Consider the following 19,041-nt stretch of genomic DNA (forward strand, 5'->3'; position numbering starts at 1 on the left):
GGTGTGTGTGTGTGTGTGTGTGTGTGTGTGTGTGTGTGTGTGTGTGTGTGCGTGTGTGTGTTTGAATGTACTAAAACATGGGCTACACGAGTCTACAACGGTGTGTGTGGATGTGTTCAGATAGAAGACAAAGGGGAACCAGAGTACAGATAGAGAGAGAGGGAGTACAGAGATGTACGTACAGGCGGAGAGGTTTTGTCGCACTCACATTAAATATCAATTTGCACTTATTTGACATTCACAAACATAAGGTATACCAGTCAAACATATTCTGCGTGGAACTCATTTTTATTGATGTTATAATGTTAAACCTCACTGGACCTCATTACTGATTATGTCAAGCCAATCTCCAGAGTAAATGTTAGCGCTAAGTATGTTTCTGTTACGTACGAAAATAGATATGTCCTTTTCAAACAATATTTCACCGTCACTGCCCACATACTTTCCATGCGTCCTTCACATTGGTATGGATGTTAGGCAAAACACCCACCACTCAGAATCAAAACGGTCTGGAAAGTAACGCAGTGCATGGACTGAAGGCCGCTTCCATATCAGTATAATGTTGAGCAGAAATTAGCCTTAATGACAGAAGTTTTCTCACCATGATAATTATTATGGACATAAAACAGGAAATATGCTTTAAACGCAAATACACAATGGTGATTGCTTTAAAGAAGTAGTTAGGACTATTTTAATTGTCAAACCATGGTCTTTTCCTACCTTATCAGGTAGTTTTAGTGCCTTTATTTTGAAAGTCTATGACAGTGTTGTTTAGGCCAAATGCGACAGCAATACAATGGACCGGTAGGTAATTACACAGTTTGGTGTGATACCGGGTTGGTTATAGCTCACTTTTGGAACAGATTCTTGTCTGTGAGTCACAAACTGTTCTCTGCCATCTGTCCATCCTCTAATGTTTTATGAGCTCCTAGCTGCTGTGGCCCTTCAAGGACAACGAAACCTCCAGGAGTTTAAAAAACACACATCAAATATAGTCAAACCTTTCATACATCAAAAGAGTGAAGGCATCAACATTAAAATAGGTCCACTCCAAATGCAGAAATTCTGCAAATACAGTCACACATCATGGTAAAAAAGTACAAAGTTAAACTGTCCTGAGAGCAAATCAACAACAACAAAAATATTAACCTACCACCTGAGGAGTGTGGACCTGGAGGTCAAGAGAATTCAGAAGACTGGGGGGCTGATATGCTTAATATTGAATGTAAACATTAAATGTTGTGCATAATTTAAAATTTAAAATTGAGCCGTCCAGAAAAACAAAATGTGATTGATGGTTTTGATTAATACTGAAACAAAAGCGCACATCTATTGAACAGCTCCAACAACGCAAATGATAAAACGATAACTTTGTTGTCAAAAGGGCAGAATTAGAATAAGAAGCCTGAGGAGTTTTCCACTTCCTTTTATGTTGAACTCTTTATCATCACAGTTCTGCCACTCACATTGACCCCTCCTCGAGTGTTCAGTCATGGGGATTTACAGGTCATAGTTTAAGCATTTGAACTGCCAAATATAGTGAGGTAGCCTCACAGGCAAAGGTAAACCCAGGTCACACTCAGGCCGACTGAAAGGAGCAAAGACGGGGAAACAATTTGAAGTGGGATGGCAGCCTCTTTGGGCTGCCGTGTTACACGATCCCAATTAGCCCACAATCCTCATCTCCAAACTGTTTGTCCTGCCTTACATCACAGAGTACCCACAAGATCCGCCTGTTGCAATCACGGCTTTAACAATGAATCTCTTTTCTTTTCCTTTCTCCCACAGAAACCACATCAAAGATTGTGTTGGAGCAGAAACAGTGCAACAACCACTGTTGTGTCTTAATCAGAGGGAGCGCTCTCATTAGAGACCTGAGGATGTTGAGCCAGCAGATGCAAAGAGGACACCTCTGTCGCCTCTTCTCTCTTCTTTAGCCTCTCTCTGCACACACACACACACACACACACACACACACACGCACACACATACAGTACATGTCTCACCTAGAGCTGTGAGTTTGATGTGCCAAACACGGATTCACTCCCCCTTTATTTGGAAGCAAGCTACTAGCGGTTCTTTACGATGCAAATGCGGCTGTGTCCTTTTATGTGGAGCCTTGCTAGCATGTCTGTCATGTCATGATTTCCAGCAGGGCTGCTTTAAATGCAGCAATCTCAAAGCTGCGGTCAGGATCAACGGCTCTCCTGCTCTTAACCTCGAGTTAATATTCCATGAGTGGAGAAACTCCGAGTCAAGCTGGGTCCTCCCAAAGCAAGCCGTCCTCTCTCAGGTGGACTCATGATAAAGAATTATTTAGATGTGAATAGAAAGGACTGTCGGTGAGTGTGTGAGAGAGGGAGGAGGTACTGAGATACTACCTCTGCCTCTTTCTTGTGCTTCCATTGCAGAGCCGTGGTCAGACGTTGCATCATGTGCTCTCTCTGGGGCGTAGTAATATCATATGAGGTTCAGCGAGTGTTAAGGGAAGAACATTTAGCTTTCGGCCTGTTTTAGCACACATATTCCTCATGTGCCGTAGATTCCAGTTTATACCCGCTTCGAGTGGAGGTTTATCGAGAATCAGCCCGCTTCTATATTATTTATGATGAGAGAAACAGCTTGTGTTGGTAGATGGCGCACAGCGCGACGATAAGGCCTGCAAGAGCACACTGATGTCCTCTGATGTCCTCTACGTTCTCGCAGCTCTTCCACAACACAAGTATATCTCCTTATCACATGCAATTAGTGCACAGGCCCAGTGTAAGCACAGGAGTATAAGCTCACACACACAGATACACACACACGCACGCACACACACCAAACGTGGTTCCAACATCGAATCAATAAGCCCGTCCGATGATGATTAACAGGACAAAGAGAGCACATTTTTTCTGCCGGGCCGGCTATTTTTGTTCTGGATATTCTACTCCCGTCCACACAGACCCCACTGAAAAGTCATTTCTGCACGCCAAATGCTGTTAGGATCACAGATGTACGAGTATCATATTGAGGATGTCACCTCAGGAGTAATGTGAGCTGTCCAGCATATTGAATCGGGAATTTGTTTCAGCTTTCAGGTCTCATCTGTTTTTGCGGTTTGCAGAGACGCATTTGAATATGAGTCAGGGCAATCTGCATTTTCCACGTCTTTCCACGCTGACGGGGAGGGGATCATAATCCGTCGTGTTTTTTCTCACTGGAACCTCTGTCACCCTTTATTGTAACACCACAACGTTGTGTTTTCATATCAAAACCAGCACACAAGTGGGCAGAGAATATGGAAAATACAATGTGTGTATGACAAGACTGATGAGAGCGAACATAAACATCCCTGTGTGAAGTTGTTTTATGATGCTCCGTGGGTGTTGGCATTGTTGATGCTGACGACTGAAGCGGGGCATACCTCAGTGTGATGTTTAAGTTATGAATGCATTTTTATGACATCTATTGGAGGAGGGTTTGAGCTTTATTCTGCCGTCAGTCATTTTGGGGGCGGACTGGGACAGTTCTTCCGGCCAGGAATCTGACGTCAATCCAGGTCAATCCTCCAGTGTTGTATATGTTCTCGTGCGCGAAAGTTAAAACAGTCAAAGCCGCATCACTGAGTTTGTTGTCTTACTCACTTGTCCTTACATCACTCTGAGTCTTGTATGTAAACTCCTCCACAATGTGCTCTGGGCGGGTGTGTTTAATTTTAGTCACTTTACATGCATGACGGGTGGTGATTATAATCAGTGATAAATGAAGGTAGATGTAACCTTTTGTTTTCTTTTACTGATGTTGTATTAATCTCAGCCACCACCCATAATGACTTCATCACTGATTTTTATGGCATTGTTGTGCATGTTTTGTACTGATAACAAACTGCCTGTCCTGGCCCAGTTCTGGCCGCTCACCTCACACCCTACTGATACTCCAAAAGTTAAGGTTCACAATCGTCGTGGCGCTTTACCAGACTGTATGGAATGACAGTTTCCTCTACATAAGCAAATGAGACCATCAACAAGAAGACTGGCTATTTTTAAGTAAAATGCCTTATTTAGTTTAGTTTGGATTAGTCATAAAATTAAAACTAGTTTTCATGGTGAGTTCTGAGGGTGAATTGAGGAGTTTCACAACCTGCTCTGTAGACTGGTGTTACATTATAGAACTAAAACAAAGTTTCATTTTTGTCCATGTGGGCTGCCAGAGCCAACAAAAAAAGTTAGTTACTTTGTGCATCTTTCAGTAGAATTATTTATTATAAGAATAACCTGCTCAAAAAAATTACACAACCCCACTTATAAACTTTAAGTTAAATGTCTATATGGCCTAGAGTGTTTTCTTCAGGGGCTGGTGGAGATTCACGCTACATGACTTACAGTAGTTTTGTCAGGGAGCCGGAAAATGCAAAGCTCATGTCAGCACTGAGAACAGGATTTCACCCACAGCCTTAAAGAGTAGCTTAACACAAGGCTGAAAGGCGATGCTTAACTCCTACCTGGGGCAAACACAGCTACAAAATCAGCTTTTCACAACAAAAAATTGAACATTTCTTGTTAGGCCGATACCTCTTGTGGCTGCTGGAATAATGAGGAAAGAGGAGAACTAGTATAAAGAGCAAAATGTCCATATACTGTAGTATCAAGGTGTTGGTGTCCAGCGTGAAACCAGAAGTTATTAACTTCCCGTATAAGGTAACGCAAGTGATGTTAACCCCAACCACAATGTTTTCCTAAACCTATCCAAGTAGTTTTATTTCCTCAACCAAACCAAACGTGTGTCACTGATTCACTACCACAGCCATGTTGTTTGGGGACTCCACCTCTTCATCCATACCGATATGAGGATGTGTTGCATGACTGATGGGTGTCAACAATGATGTCACAACGCACTGACACACCTTGGATGCATTTCTATGTCACTGAAGCAGGACGGGAAGATAGATAGATAGTGAAGGGACTCAATCTCATTTCTCAACTCAACATTCAGGCTTTTAAATGTCAGTGGCAGTCCTCTTAATAAACCCCTGCAGGGATTCATAATTTTAGCCACAAAAAATCATTTAATGAAGCTTAGGTCTCATGGCGTAAAATTAAAGGGTTTAAAGAATCAATGATAAACTACACTGCGGTACAGTCAAACCCCCACACTGAGGACCTAAAGATGCTCCCTTGCTGTCTTTGTTAAGGTTTTCCTTCAAAGTATGATTTAAATCTATGATTACTCTTTGGTCGAACTCAATTATTCCACTCAGAAAGAGATATAGAAATCCTCTGCTGAAAAGTTTTTCAATAAAAGTTTTAGCATGAAAGATGAGTTCAATAAAAAGCAATAACACTAGCACACCGTCATTAAAAAGTGCTTTGTCATATTTCAACTCCAAAGGCAACGCAGGACCAGAAGACTTTTATTAACCCATTAGCATGCTAATTACTCCCGACGAATAACAACACATGGAGAGATGAGAAATGTTCAACCCCACCGGGTCATTTTGGCTGCGAGGAACGTGTTTTGAATAGTTAAGACACATTTTTCATGGCTCATTACTCATTCCGACAAATTGTGGGAAACATGTCCAACTTGCCGCTGAAAAATGATATTGTCAGCGTAATGAGGGAGCCGCGTTAAAGCAGTCCCGGCTTTACTGTTTGCAAACAAGCATCATTCACGATCAATATCCGCAACTATGAAACGTGATCCTCCCCTCCAAAGCTTTTCTCAGAAGCTCAATTGATTTTCATTCATCTTTTGTCTGCGTTTTATGAGTGCCATACAGTGAGGAAAGCCCTTAAATGTTTCTATGTGTTTAGCTCGCTCTTTGAAATACGTCCTTGTCAGTTTTGTTTGATTTGTTCCACAATAACCTCAAATAGCCAAAGGCTGTTTCTTCCCCTGTTGCATATTAGAAATGTTTTGAATATATTGCGCCTTGTGGGGCTCTGAGGGATGAGCAGTAATGATGGAACAACGATGGGTGCAGGGAAGAAGCTGGAGCTGCTAACACCATCGACCAGGTGAGGGGTTATCCTGCAAAAAGAGATAAAGGACATGGCTTTTGGTCATGTACAGGAACACACCAGAGACCTATATATGTGTGTGTGTGTGTGTGTGTGTGTGTGTGTGTGTGTGTGTGTGTGTTCCTATAAGCTAGAGACAGAAAGACAAAGAGGGGGAGTTTAATGGAGTGTCCCGGGGCGAGCCTCCGTTGTTCCCCCTCATCAAGCACGCTGGCAGTGCTTTAGCCCCGTAATGGCTACCGTGTGCCCTGAGCCACTACACGCTCCACAGTTTCCTCTCACTCATTGCTCATTCTCATAGGCCAGGTGCAACCACGTTTCACATACCGGGGGCGGGGGGTTGAGAGGATGCACTATGTTAAGAGTGTGGAGGGGGGCAGACGGTCACCGTGATGGGGGAGAAAAGCGATGCAGGGATGGAAAGAGGAGGAGGGGAGGGTGGCTGGTGAGCGCAGGGGGGGTTTATGAGGTGATTATGGAGGGAGACACAGAACAGCAACAGCCCAGTCAGAGAAACAAATTCTCTGAGAGGGCGACGCTTGCTCTTATTAACATCTGGATTTATGTCGCACATGTCGTCAAAAACACATGCAGAAACTCTCTCAGGTGTACGCTCAAAACATCACTGACAGCAGACTTTCAGAGGAGAGCAGTCATATCTGACCAAGTGCAGCACAGTCCGGGGCAGCTGAATCCCTCTCTCATATATCACTGGCAGAAACCATCACAGACAATCATAACAGTGTCATTCAATACACACGAGGAGGACGCAACAACATCGCTGGGTGAGCTGCCAGCCTGCTCTCTCACACGCTGAGTGGCTGTCTTTCTGTTTGTGGTCACTGTTTATTCTCTCATTTTCAATGAGTTGGTGTCCCTGTGTCTGAGTAGGGAAACCAAATTGTTTCTATTGATGATATAAATCAATTTTGGGAAGATCTCAGGTCCAAGAAGCCTAAAATGGCACTTCCACTTCATGCGGCTGAGCTTTTGTCTTGGTCTCTACTGCCCCCTCCTGAACAGAACAGGACAGTCTGGTCACAGTGACATTAGTAGGAAAGGTTAACCCCGACTGGAATACTATTAATACAATGGGGTGTGTAAAACAGTCACGTAAAGGCGATGTTTTTATGAATCACATCGTAAGTACGTCAACCAAGCTTCTGTTTCTGCCCAAAACAGCATTTTGTAAAAGCTTTATCAGTTAGACAAAATGCAGTGTTTGCGTGAGAGGGGGAAGAAGTGTTTCTCAACGCGTAAATGTGACATATCTGAGTCAGCTGAACGGCAGTATGTGTGAGGCTGTGCCTGCTGAGTGCCCTCATTTCATATCACCCACTGTCAGGGGAAATTATCTGACTAAGCCTCAAAACTTATCAGTCCCACCAATCTCCAAGTGTCATGCAAAATGAATAAGGTGATAATGAAGGACGACGCTAAGCTGTTTTTTTTTTTAAAACCACGGATGACAGTTACATGTAACACTGCTAACATCGAGCCTGTTTTTCTTGTTGGTTTCCTTTTCTATCCTACGGACTGTAAGCAAAAGATGAATTGGTTTTTTTTTTGGAGGGCAGTTCACTTTGTTTACCACATTATTCATTTTGACAAGTACAGTCTGACAAATTCATCCCTGAAATTATCCAATTAACACCTAAGCACGTCTCTTTCAACATATCAGTTTTTGTATTGACACGTACCAGTAAAAAAAAATGCAGGTGAAATAAGCCCCAGTTTTGATATCCTTCTCTTTGGGCTCCGTGTGTCAGTATGTTATGTCAGGCTGTAATCCTTATTTCTTTAGATTAAACATTAAAGGATAGATTCACCCCAAAAACAAAAATTCAGTCATATCTACTCAACAGCATGCTGATTGAAAGTTGGGTGAAGTTGTGCATTCATCTTAGATATTTCTGGAGTTTCACAGTAAAACAGTGTTGCAAGACGGATCCATCCATCGTGTCCAGTGTCAGACAGGTCAAAAAAAGCTTTACTGGAGCTGCTAACCTACAAGGTTTATGTGTGTGTGTGTGTGTGTGTGTGTGTGTGTGTGTGTGTGTGTGTGTGTGTGTGTGTGTGTGTTTGACATTTTAAAACAAGTCTCTATCTACGTCTGTTGACTCACCCAACTTTCCAGGTGGGTGAGTCAATGACTGAGTTTACATTTTTCGGTGAAGATATCCTTCAAAATGCTGGAAAATATGTTTTTCTGATTAGGATTTTAACAGAATAACTACTGAGGAACAGAGAGAAAAGTGGGAAAAAAAATTTGGTAATCTATTTTCAAAATCTGAACGAAAAGTTCCTTAACTTATGTTATTATTTTTCTCATGGTGGAAGCCAGACTCGAATCCCCAGATTTACTTTTCTTCTCACCAGTTCCCTGGCAAGCAGGATATTTATATCATGTACCTCAGCCGAACTGTTAATTGGCTACAGGAACAATTTTGAACAGAATTAATTAGAACATAACTAAAAAGGAAATAAGTGCAGGTTAAAATTCTTAATTGGTATCTGTATCTCAGTCTGAACCGCTGACCGAATCTCACAACAGCTTTCTCTTGCCAAAGTGTAATGGCTGCTGTTTGAACAGGTATGGTATAGTCTCCACCACCGCCATTTCTCCACCTCATAGACCTTTATTTGGTCCACTCTCTTCACAGACTTCATTGTCTCCTCAGCTCAGATAAGAAGTCCATTATGAGCTTCCTTTAAAATTTACAAGGCCTGCAGTATGAACATCATCAAACTCAAGGTCTTTTAAAGTGTTACTGCTTTACACACTCCTTCTCTCTCTTTCTCACTCACCTGTCAGTCCAAGAGTCATCCTTTAGTTGCTTCTTTCTTTGGAAACATCTTATCAGTCCTGATGGTTCAGATTAATGATCAGCCAGAGTACAAAGACTCACACAGACAGAACCATTTACAACAGTCAGCCACTATTCAAAAACACCATTTATTATTGCAGGTCTGTTCCCTCATATCTAATCTCCATTTTAAAAAAAGAAGGTGAATACAATTCAGGACTCTATAGTAGCTTATATTAAATGCCCATTTATAGAGCAGTGGTTGAAAGTGACTAAGTACATTTACTCAAGTGCTGCACTTAAGTGCAGTTTTGAGGTACTTAACTTAAATTTTTTCATAACATTATAAAACACTACAGTTCAGAGGCAAATATCTTACTTTTTGAGTTTATTATATTTATTTGACAGCTTTTGGTACTAGTTACTTGCAGATTGTGTTGATCAAAAGAGACAATGTTATGCTCATATTCAGATTTATAATTTTATCCTACTACACTGAAAAAAATAGAGTTACATACTCGAATAATTCATTGGACAATTATTTCTATCCAGAGTTCCATTATATTTTTCTCCAACATCTTGTATTGATGATGGGAGAGTCAGGCCGCTGCGTAAAGGCTTCTCCAGCACATCCCAAAGATTCTCAATGGGATAAAGGTCTGGACTATGAGGTGGCCAATACATGCGTGAAAATGATGTCTCATGTTCCGTGAGCATCTCATTCACAGTTTGAGCCCAGATGAATTGTTGCATTGTCATCTTGGAATATGCCCGTGCCAACAGGGAAGAAAAAAATCCACTGATGGAAAAACCTGGTCATTCAGTTTATTCGGGAAGTCAGCTGACCTCAGTTTTTTGGGCACATAACGTTGCTGAACCTGGACCTTACCAACTGAATCAACCCCAGATCATAACTTGTACAGTAAGCACTATAGGCATGATGGGCGCATCACTTCATTTGCCTCTCTTCTTACCCTGATGTGCCCATCACTCTGGAACAGGGTAAATCCTTTTTCTATCGCTCCAGAGTCTAAACTTTATGTTCCCTGAAAAATTGAAGCCTTTTTTCCCGATTAGCCTCACAGCTAGTTGTTTTCTTAAACCTTCACAGTTGTTTCGTCTCAATCCCCTCAGTTGAAAGATGCGCTTTAAAGATTGAGCGTAGGGTCTCTACACATAGCTCAACTGAACCACATACACTCTACCCAGACGTGTCGATCCTTGAGTACGTCTGGGCTGCCATGACGACGGCTATAGGAAGAAGCTACTGCTAACGTGAGTTGTTAAAAAAACCTTCTTTTTAGTAAACTCTTTGTACACAAACAGTGTTCTCAATGCTCGTGTTCATGTGTGGAGACCCTGGTGATACTACAAGCAAAGTTTCATGTTGTGTCGAGCCTTCCTAGTTTTTTAAAAATAATTAAAAATGTTATGCTATTGTAAAAGTGCCCCTAGCCCTCCCATTGAAAATGAGCTTGAGCCGAAAACAAACATACGGTCAATCTTAAAAGTGCCTCTTTTGTCATAATTATGCTTTTACACAAAGGTTTGACTCATATAAGCCCTTTTTAGATAGAAAAGGCGGCACATTTGCTCCAAGGTAAAGGCGACAATGTGCCGCCCTGTCTTTCTAAAACGAAGGCGTAATATTCCTCCTTTTCCAAAAGCCGCCACTAGACGCTTGCATCTCCTGGATCTCGGCGGCTGTCCAGTTGCTCATCGTAATGTCCGCGGATGAAGTGATGGACTGACTGCTGTGATCGGCTGTGGGTCGCACAACAGTGCAGGTCATCGACACCGCCGCCCATCTCACACAGTGACCGGCACATTGACGCCTCGGATTTAGATAGCAGGCGAGGCGGTAATAAGTTTACCCTCTGAGGCGGCAAATCGCCAGACCAAAACAGACCCCCAATTTGCTGGTCTCTGTCTAAAACCGCGGACCGAGCCGCCAAGAGGATGGGCAAATTGGCGGTTTGCTGCCCTGTCTAAAAACGGCTATACATTCACAAAAAAAAAGCGTGGGTTGCATTTTGGCAAGAGTTTCACTTTAAGATCAGTTTATTGATCATTGAGGCAAAACTCATGCTATATAAGGTAGTTAACCCACCTTTATTAGCTTCAACATTAATTTATTAACACATTTATGCATCAGTAATTATAATCCAATAATATAACACATATGATTCTGAATCATGGCATTTACTGAAGTAAAACATGAAATGCAGAACTTTTACTTGCAAAGTATTTTCTACACTTTGGTATTTTTGCTTGTACTTAAGTTTGAAAGACCAGAGTACTTCTCCGACCTCTGAATCTGAGCCATATTCTCTCCTATTGGTGGCAGATGTCTGATATTATAGTAGACGCTAATTATCTATCAACTCTGAAATGTCTTCTTCTTTCCAGAAATACAACTCAGTACATGTAGCTACATACGCTTCCTGCATTATAAGGCAAAAAGCGAACATTCCTCTTCCTATCTGCTGTGCTTTCTTTTTTATTAGCCACTTTGGTCTGTGTCATGGTATAAGCCTGTTAATCTCGCTGTAGGTCGCTGAGCCAACAGAGCCGTATGTAAGCTGGGGGGGGAGGGAGGGGCCACAGTGGCACCGTGTGGTATAATCATTTCCTCCTGCTCTATAGGCTGCTGTATTCCTGGGGCTCACCCGTCTGCCTGCGCCAGACACACATGGAAATGCATACTGCATATGTGCATGTGAGAAAATACACACAAGCGGATGCACACAGACTCACACAACCTCACATGTAAAATAAAACAGACAGTAATGTAGTTTATGCACAAATTCGGTACATGTCAGCGGGAATAAATTCCTGCTGCTGCAACTTTACTGCTCCGGATACGAACTATCGCCAGGAAACACAAACCAAGATAAGGAGATAATTCACATCCCTTGTCAAGTTTACTCACACACCAAAACCACACAGACCAGCCCCTGACCAGCTACGTCTGCATCTTATTCACATGCTCATAACTGTGCTGAAACATTCAGCCAGTCAACAGTGCCCTCTTCTGGCTAATATATCAGATTACAATTAAAAAAGTGTTAGAGAAGTAATTTTTATGTCTCATAACAGGCCGTGAAATACAACGTTTCATAAAAGAAACTCACTGCTGATGGAGCAACCAAGATGGTATGATGATAAACCTTAAAATCTTTAGAGTTTTCTTGGCCTTGAATTAATATTCCTGTTCGTCTGCACTAAAAAAGGAAACAGAGGGCCCAAAGCAGCCCCGCTTAAAAAGTTGTTAGTCATTGTTTTTAAATGCAGTGTATGCCTTGTCTTGTCTATATTTGACTTGTGTGCCTTATATGGAAAACAGTCCCACAGTCAACACATTTCATTAGAAGGAAGAACAAAGTTAGAAGGTTTACAACACCACACTTAAACAATTAACCTTTCTGTCAAGGAGATGTAAAGGCATAAATCATTTAGAATTGTGTTTGAATGATAGTGCCCTGACTCAGTCCAGTCAAAGTAGTTTTATGACATGAGATTTACTGTCACTGGAAATTAGGAAATGGCAGCAAATCATTATTTTATGGAACTGATTCACTAAGCATTAAATGTTGGAAACCATCCAAACTGCAGGGTCAATTTAGAAAAGAGCTCTTTACACTTTTTGGCAACACTGTAGTTTTTCTGGAGTGGTTTCTGGAGCCATAATGTTTGAAATCACATTAATAGTACTGTGGCATATATCCCAGTGATGCTGTTTGACTGAAATCAAATATAATTATCTCAGAAATTGCCATATTTGGGTCTTGAAAAATTGTTTTATACATTAGATCATGGTCTGTTGCCTTTATTAGATTGGTGTTGTGGGGGGGGTCAGGAAATATCGAGAGAAAGAGAGCTCAATGACTCTGGACAAAGGTCCCTTGTGAGATTCAATCTGACTATAACAAGGTGCCCCATGTGAGACATTTTACTGACTCCCAGAAGAAAAAGAAGATAAGCTTTACAGGGTAAATTGTAAAAATGGAAGTAGTTAGAAGTGAGTATAAACCAGTTTATGTATGCTGTCTGACTGAACCGTACTTCTGATGCTAAAACTGAAGTGAGGATCCCTCTGCTGACCTCCAGTGGCTGCCTGCAGAAGCGCACCCTCACCTTTAAAGGACTGAAGAGAGTAGATAATGACTGAATTCTAATGATTGGATGAACTTTTCCTTCTAGGTCCTGTAACTCAGTTGAATCCTTAGTATTTCAAAACGCTGTCTCTTTAAAGGATATTTTACCTGAATTTCAGTGCACACAGAGTAACATGTATGCATATTTAGAAGCTCGTGTGTCAGAGCGTGGCGGGTCACAGGCATTTCCTACGCTGGCTTCAAACTGACTCAAGCCTTTGACCCTGCTATGCAAACTAGATGAATATCAATGACTGACTCCCAGTCGCTTATTGCCAACAGTCAACAGATGTGTGTCCACCCTATAAAACATCTCAAAACTGATGCACTCAAAATATGAGCTAACCATGAACTTAAGTTTTACCCAAACTAGTATTGAAGTAGTAATATGACCTGCATCCATTATTAAAGCTGCAGTCTGGAGTTCTGAGAAAAAAGTGGACTTAGTCAGAAAATTTGTATGATACAGCTCCCAGGTCCCTCCTTCTTCCTCTCTGCTGCCTTCAAAGCCCCTCCCCACAGAGGAGCCTGTGCACGAGCAGGCTTGTAGCCACAGCAACAGAGGACGCCAGATAACCAAGATGTCGCATTCAAAATAACAACAGCAACAACATAAGCCCTGATTGTTCTATTTCTGATCAATACAACTAAATTACAATGACAAGTGCCTCATGCCGATTACTGTAGATATCCTGAGTAACAAACAATATTCCTCACATTGCGGTAGACAGAGTTACCAGCTAATCATTACCTGGTGCAACACCATGCTGCCTTTCTGAAGCATGAGTAACGTTATTTCTCTAAATCAATTCAACATCTTCAGAGCGTCCTGAACACAGACTAACGTTATAACTGCCTGGTCACTTGAGAGACTCTTTTTGCTCGGTCCAATTCTTTCCTTTTACACTGCTTTTCTTTGTCAGTCTTCTTATTTCTTCTCTTTGACGTGGGCAATGGTGGGGCATTTTTCTGCTCTGTTGTTGTTGTCTGTTCTCCGCCATTGTTTACAGTTTGGGCTTGAAAGTATCTGACCAGTTAGGAGGCACTGCGTCTGCACGGGGGAGGGGCACTGCTCAGAACGCGCTGTGTTAGGAAGGGGGGCTGCCAGCAGAGTATGCACAAGAATGATTGACACTTCTCAGACACTCCCCATGGCTCTGATTGGTTTTGTTGATCCGGGACGGTGGATTCTTGCAAATCAAATTAGGGCCGCTGTGTGGAGCCACAGACAGTTGATTTTTACACAGTTGACTTGTATCTTATTCTACTGTCAGATCATAATGACAATTTTAGCAAATATAACAAAAAATAGTTTCAGACTACAGCTACAAAGGGACTTTATGCAGAACTTTGTAGCAGTGTACATGTATTAATCAATTCTTTGTTGGCCATATGTGAGTGGATTGTAACGTAGCATTCCACATGAGACCTTCCCCGTCTCTCTCGCTGTCTATACAAGCCTTTGGACGATCTGTTGAAGTTGTTTAACGCTGCTGGACTGTGGATTTCCTTGTGAAGGACTTGGGTCAGATTTTCCATGACAGTTTGAAGGATGTGACCTTATGCCCGTTCTCTTGTGCCTCTCCTCAGTGCCTCTCTCTGCACCACTAACAGACAGCAACAGTAGCTCATGCTAGTTTAGAACAACCGGCTTCCAGCACAGCAGAGAAGATCCACAGAGCCCTCCTAAGTTAATTTTTAATTACATATCAGTACTGAGATAGTACAAATGTATTATCAAAATGCATTCATATTATTTCGTAATATACTTTTGAAGCGCAATTACAACATATTTGCATGTACTGTCGAATATGTGGACTTCTTCAATATATTAAAATGTATTTTTAATATATGTCCTTATATTTTTGAGTATTTGTCAATATAGGCTTGTTCCATAAGGTGAAGCCCTATGACGCCTATACAAATAACAGATGTGTGGACCTCAAGGCAAAATGTTTGAAAATGTAGAGAAATAACCTCACATGCAAATTTGCAGACATGTGTGCACCTGCGAACGGTAGTAAAGTCTTCTGTGATACATGCGTTTGTATAAAGCGTAATATAAGTACGTAATATAAACAAAGCGATCATCTGTACGGCTGTCCTCTCTCACATGCCCTCTCTTCTACTATCTTTCAGCAGCTCATCACTGTCTGTCACAGAGATCCAGTAACCTGTTGCAACTCATCTGGGATTATAAGCTTTAGTATGGTGTGTGTGTGTGTGTGTGTGTGCGTGATTGTGCCAAGCCCTTGATCTTCTCTTCACACTTCAGAGAAATCTGCTCACGCCCACCATCTGGTCCTCTATCATGCACTGTACTTTGCATAGGCAGACTCATATTTGTGTCTGACAAATTATACCCCACAGTACATCACTCACATGCACAGGTACCTGGAAAATAGACACTGCGAGCAGGGGCACCTGCCAAAAATAGAATAATATTTGGTTCAAATATGAATGGGACGGAGAAACACAATAAAGCTCAATAACGTGGGGATGATATAACAGGAAATCACATTACAGCACAAAAGGGGGCAGAGGAAACTTCACAATGCGAACGCACTCAGCGACCTCGCCCACACATAGACACACACAATTAAATTGCATTATTGAGCTCAGGGATGGACCTGAATGGGTTTCTGAACTCTTGAATAGAAAAAGAAATCATTCACACAGAGAGAGAGAGAGAGAGAGAGAAAGAGAGAGACACACACATACACATCAGCAGTGGCAGTGAATAATCCCTGAAACAACTGCAGGTGTGAGAGATTCATCAGTTAGCCCAAGGCTGGCTGGACAGGAAATCAGGAGAGACAGATGGACTAGTTAAACCACAGTTAAAGAGGCTGACCTTCCTCGGAGCAGGAAGAGGAGGGGAGAGCGACAAGAGCGTAGAGAGAGCGAAGGAAAAGAAGAGGCGGTGTCAAAGGCAGAGCCGATGCTCTGGAATAGCTGTCATCAATCTTCAGTATCTCCGCAGACACAGAAATCTCGGAGAGGCTGAGCAGGATTGCAGCGACTGTGTGCGACAGAGATGGAGGAGGAGCAGGAGAGAGGAAGCGAGAGCAGATGAGACGAGACTATCGTGAAGTAGGTGTATGAGGTCTAAAAACATTCACACCGAAATCAAAGACTTTAATGTGGAGGAAGAAATAACCACTGTCCGTAAAAGCCTGCTGATAAAAGAACAAATAAACCGGTTGGGAAGATCACAGACTGTAGTTGGTTGTAATCTTTCCTCCGGGAGATGAAAAACGTTAGCATCCTTTCTTTCAGAGGCCCCGGCTGCCGTCTACTTAGTTGTTGTCTCATTAAAGCTGCTACAGGGAACTTAAATTTTTTGTTGACTCTGGTGCCCCCTGTGGACCAAAGCAGTATGAGCTGCAAATCATCCTGATGAAAACTTGTTTTAGTTGTATGACTTGACAGGCTATCTCTACAGTCACTCTTGGTGCCTGCGTATTTAAGGTGTCTATTGTAGATGTCACGGAAGCTGCCCAGGGGCTGCAGTTGAAAATTAAATTAAATTAGATTGAATTATAACAAACTGGCAGATTTACAGAAATATTATTAATGTGCAATGTCCCTGTTACTCTAAACTATATATGAATAAATCTTTTAGCCGATGGTCTCGTTCCTTGTAGTAAGTTATAAGTAGTAAGTAATTAATAGGGATGTCCCGATCAGGTTTTTTTAGCCTGATCCCGATCCAAGTCCTTTTAATATTTAATAGATGGCAATACCGAGTCCCGATTCGATACTTAGCCTTAACTAATATTTTCCTGGTTAATACAGCTGCATTAAGAAAACAAGTACCTGCATCCAAGCGGTTCCTTGATAATAGGATTTTTTATTTTATTTTGTGTAAACAACGTATACACTTTCATATGGCTCTTTCTTATTCTGCATATGATAATGCAACATTGCCACGCGTTGCTTGTTTATTTCACACGTGTTCAACATCTCCTCGATTGCCTGTTTTACATGCTCAGCTGGATGAGACCCACGAAACTAGTGTGCATACCGGCACGTTGTAACCTCGAAAGTGGAATAAATGTAATACAATGTAATACTGAGATGGTGATTCAAAAACTCCAGATGACGAAGAAAACCCTGATCCTCTACCACGGAGATGAGCTGGTTATCCAGAGCAATTAATGTAATTACCTTCTCTGTAATATTTTATCAATTTTCCAATTGTGTAGTATTAAATGCAGCTCTTTTGTCACCCCCTTGCGCTGTTATTGCAGATGTTACATGTTGCAGACATTTTATCCACAGGTTTGCCAGAGTAACGTTACGCGCACGTCTGAGTTCTGCCACGAATTGTGCTCTGTATGTGGTGGTGCACCAGCGTGCAGGAAGATACAAACCCTGGTTAAGCAAAAAAAATATATTATTTTATTATAACTTCTGTTATAAACCACACAGGGAGCTATTAACTGTTTGACTGGAAGGGCACCCTGAGGGCATTTGATCACATTTTGTTACCTGGTGATCTCTCTAAAAGACACTTTATCACACCCTAAGGCACTTTATCATCATAAGGGGCATCCAAGAGGGCACTTTGGCTGCGCTTTTTCACAATGCGCAAAGCCTTCTTGCCAAAGAGAAGGGTTTCACAACATGATTAATGTTGTGAAACTGTCGCGGTTTGACTAGGTTCACGCATAAAAACTTCTTGGCTAGGTTTTGGAAAGACAGTTTGGTTAGGTTTATGTACGTCCTGTGAAGCTGTTGTTCCAAGCGTCTCATATTGCTGCAGATGGGTCTACATCTGACGGGTTTGAAAGCAGAGTGCATCCCATTCAGAAACTTAAAGACACCTTGTGTGTCCGTCTGTGACATTGAGGGGGCATGACAAACTGTCAACTGTTTATCTACCATTGCATTTGAGTTGGCACATTTGCAGATTTTTTTTTAAACATTTGAAGTGCTCCATTTGTATCCTTTTACACACACTCACACACTCACACACACACACACACACACAAATCAGAGTTAAAAAAAGAAAACAGCCCCTAAAAGTTTCCACATTATCCAGAGCAGACCTTGCCTCTGTCCACATTTCTCGGTCTGTTTTACACAAACTTCTGCACAAAGTGGTAAAGTGTCATTACAGGCTTTTAAAAAGGTCTGAGCTTACATCAGAGTGAGGGGTGATCTCTGCACCTTCATAAAAGAGTTTTATTGACATTGGCAGTAAATGTTTTCCTCTGCTTGTCTCTTGTTGTGAAAGCAAAACAACACTTTTAATTGGATAGTTTGAGAAGACTGAACAAGATGACTGCTTTTAAGAAAAAAATGGTCTGTTTTTCTCCAAATGTTGATTTGTTTCAAAGCTTTAATAACTTATAAGGTTAGAAAATATAATAGATATATAATAGTACATAATTCAGTTTTATAAGTGTCGGCTGCTTCCTCCATTTTAAATGTTGATGCATTCTTTGTACATTTATGTCACAGATTTTCCCATTTGCATATTGTATTAATTCGTCAGTAATCATGCAAGGTTGTCTTCATTAGCATCATTTGTTTGAGGATTGTGAGCGCTAGACGGAGGAAGCTAGAGACAGAGTGACTGCGTGCAGCACGCTCTGAGGCTGGAGGCAACACATCTGTTCATGAATAGGGTCGATGGATGAACACTTGAGCGGCCTGCTTCCTCACAAGTGGATGGAGTACAATCCTGCCCAATCTATTCAAGAGTCTTGCTCTTTGGAATGCAGCGCTGCTTCTCCGCCATATTTAACCTCCTTTCTAAGCAGATAATAAAGAAATAATGTAACGACTGGTGAAGTACTTGTGTCAGTCTAAGTGTAGTGTAGTCTTCTAATTGTGCTGGGAGATTGTAAGGGTTGAGAAGGGTTTAGATGTATACACTTACCTGTTATATCACCTGATTATGTATCTTATTATGACTCATAGCTGCCATCAGTGTGTCTTTTCGAAGAGGCTCGGCTCTAATGGAGTAATTTAATAGCAGGTCTGAAAGCTATCTTGAATCTCCTCTTCCCTCATTATGTCTCTTTATTACGTTGACATTTCAAAGCAACAATCAACGTCTTGTAA

The sequence above is a fragment of the Sparus aurata genome, chromosome 4, assembly GCF_900880675.1.
Source record: "Sparus aurata chromosome 4, fSpaAur1.1, whole genome shotgun sequence".
In the NCBI taxonomy this organism is placed as follows: Eukaryota; Metazoa; Chordata; class Actinopteri; order Spariformes; family Sparidae; genus Sparus; species Sparus aurata.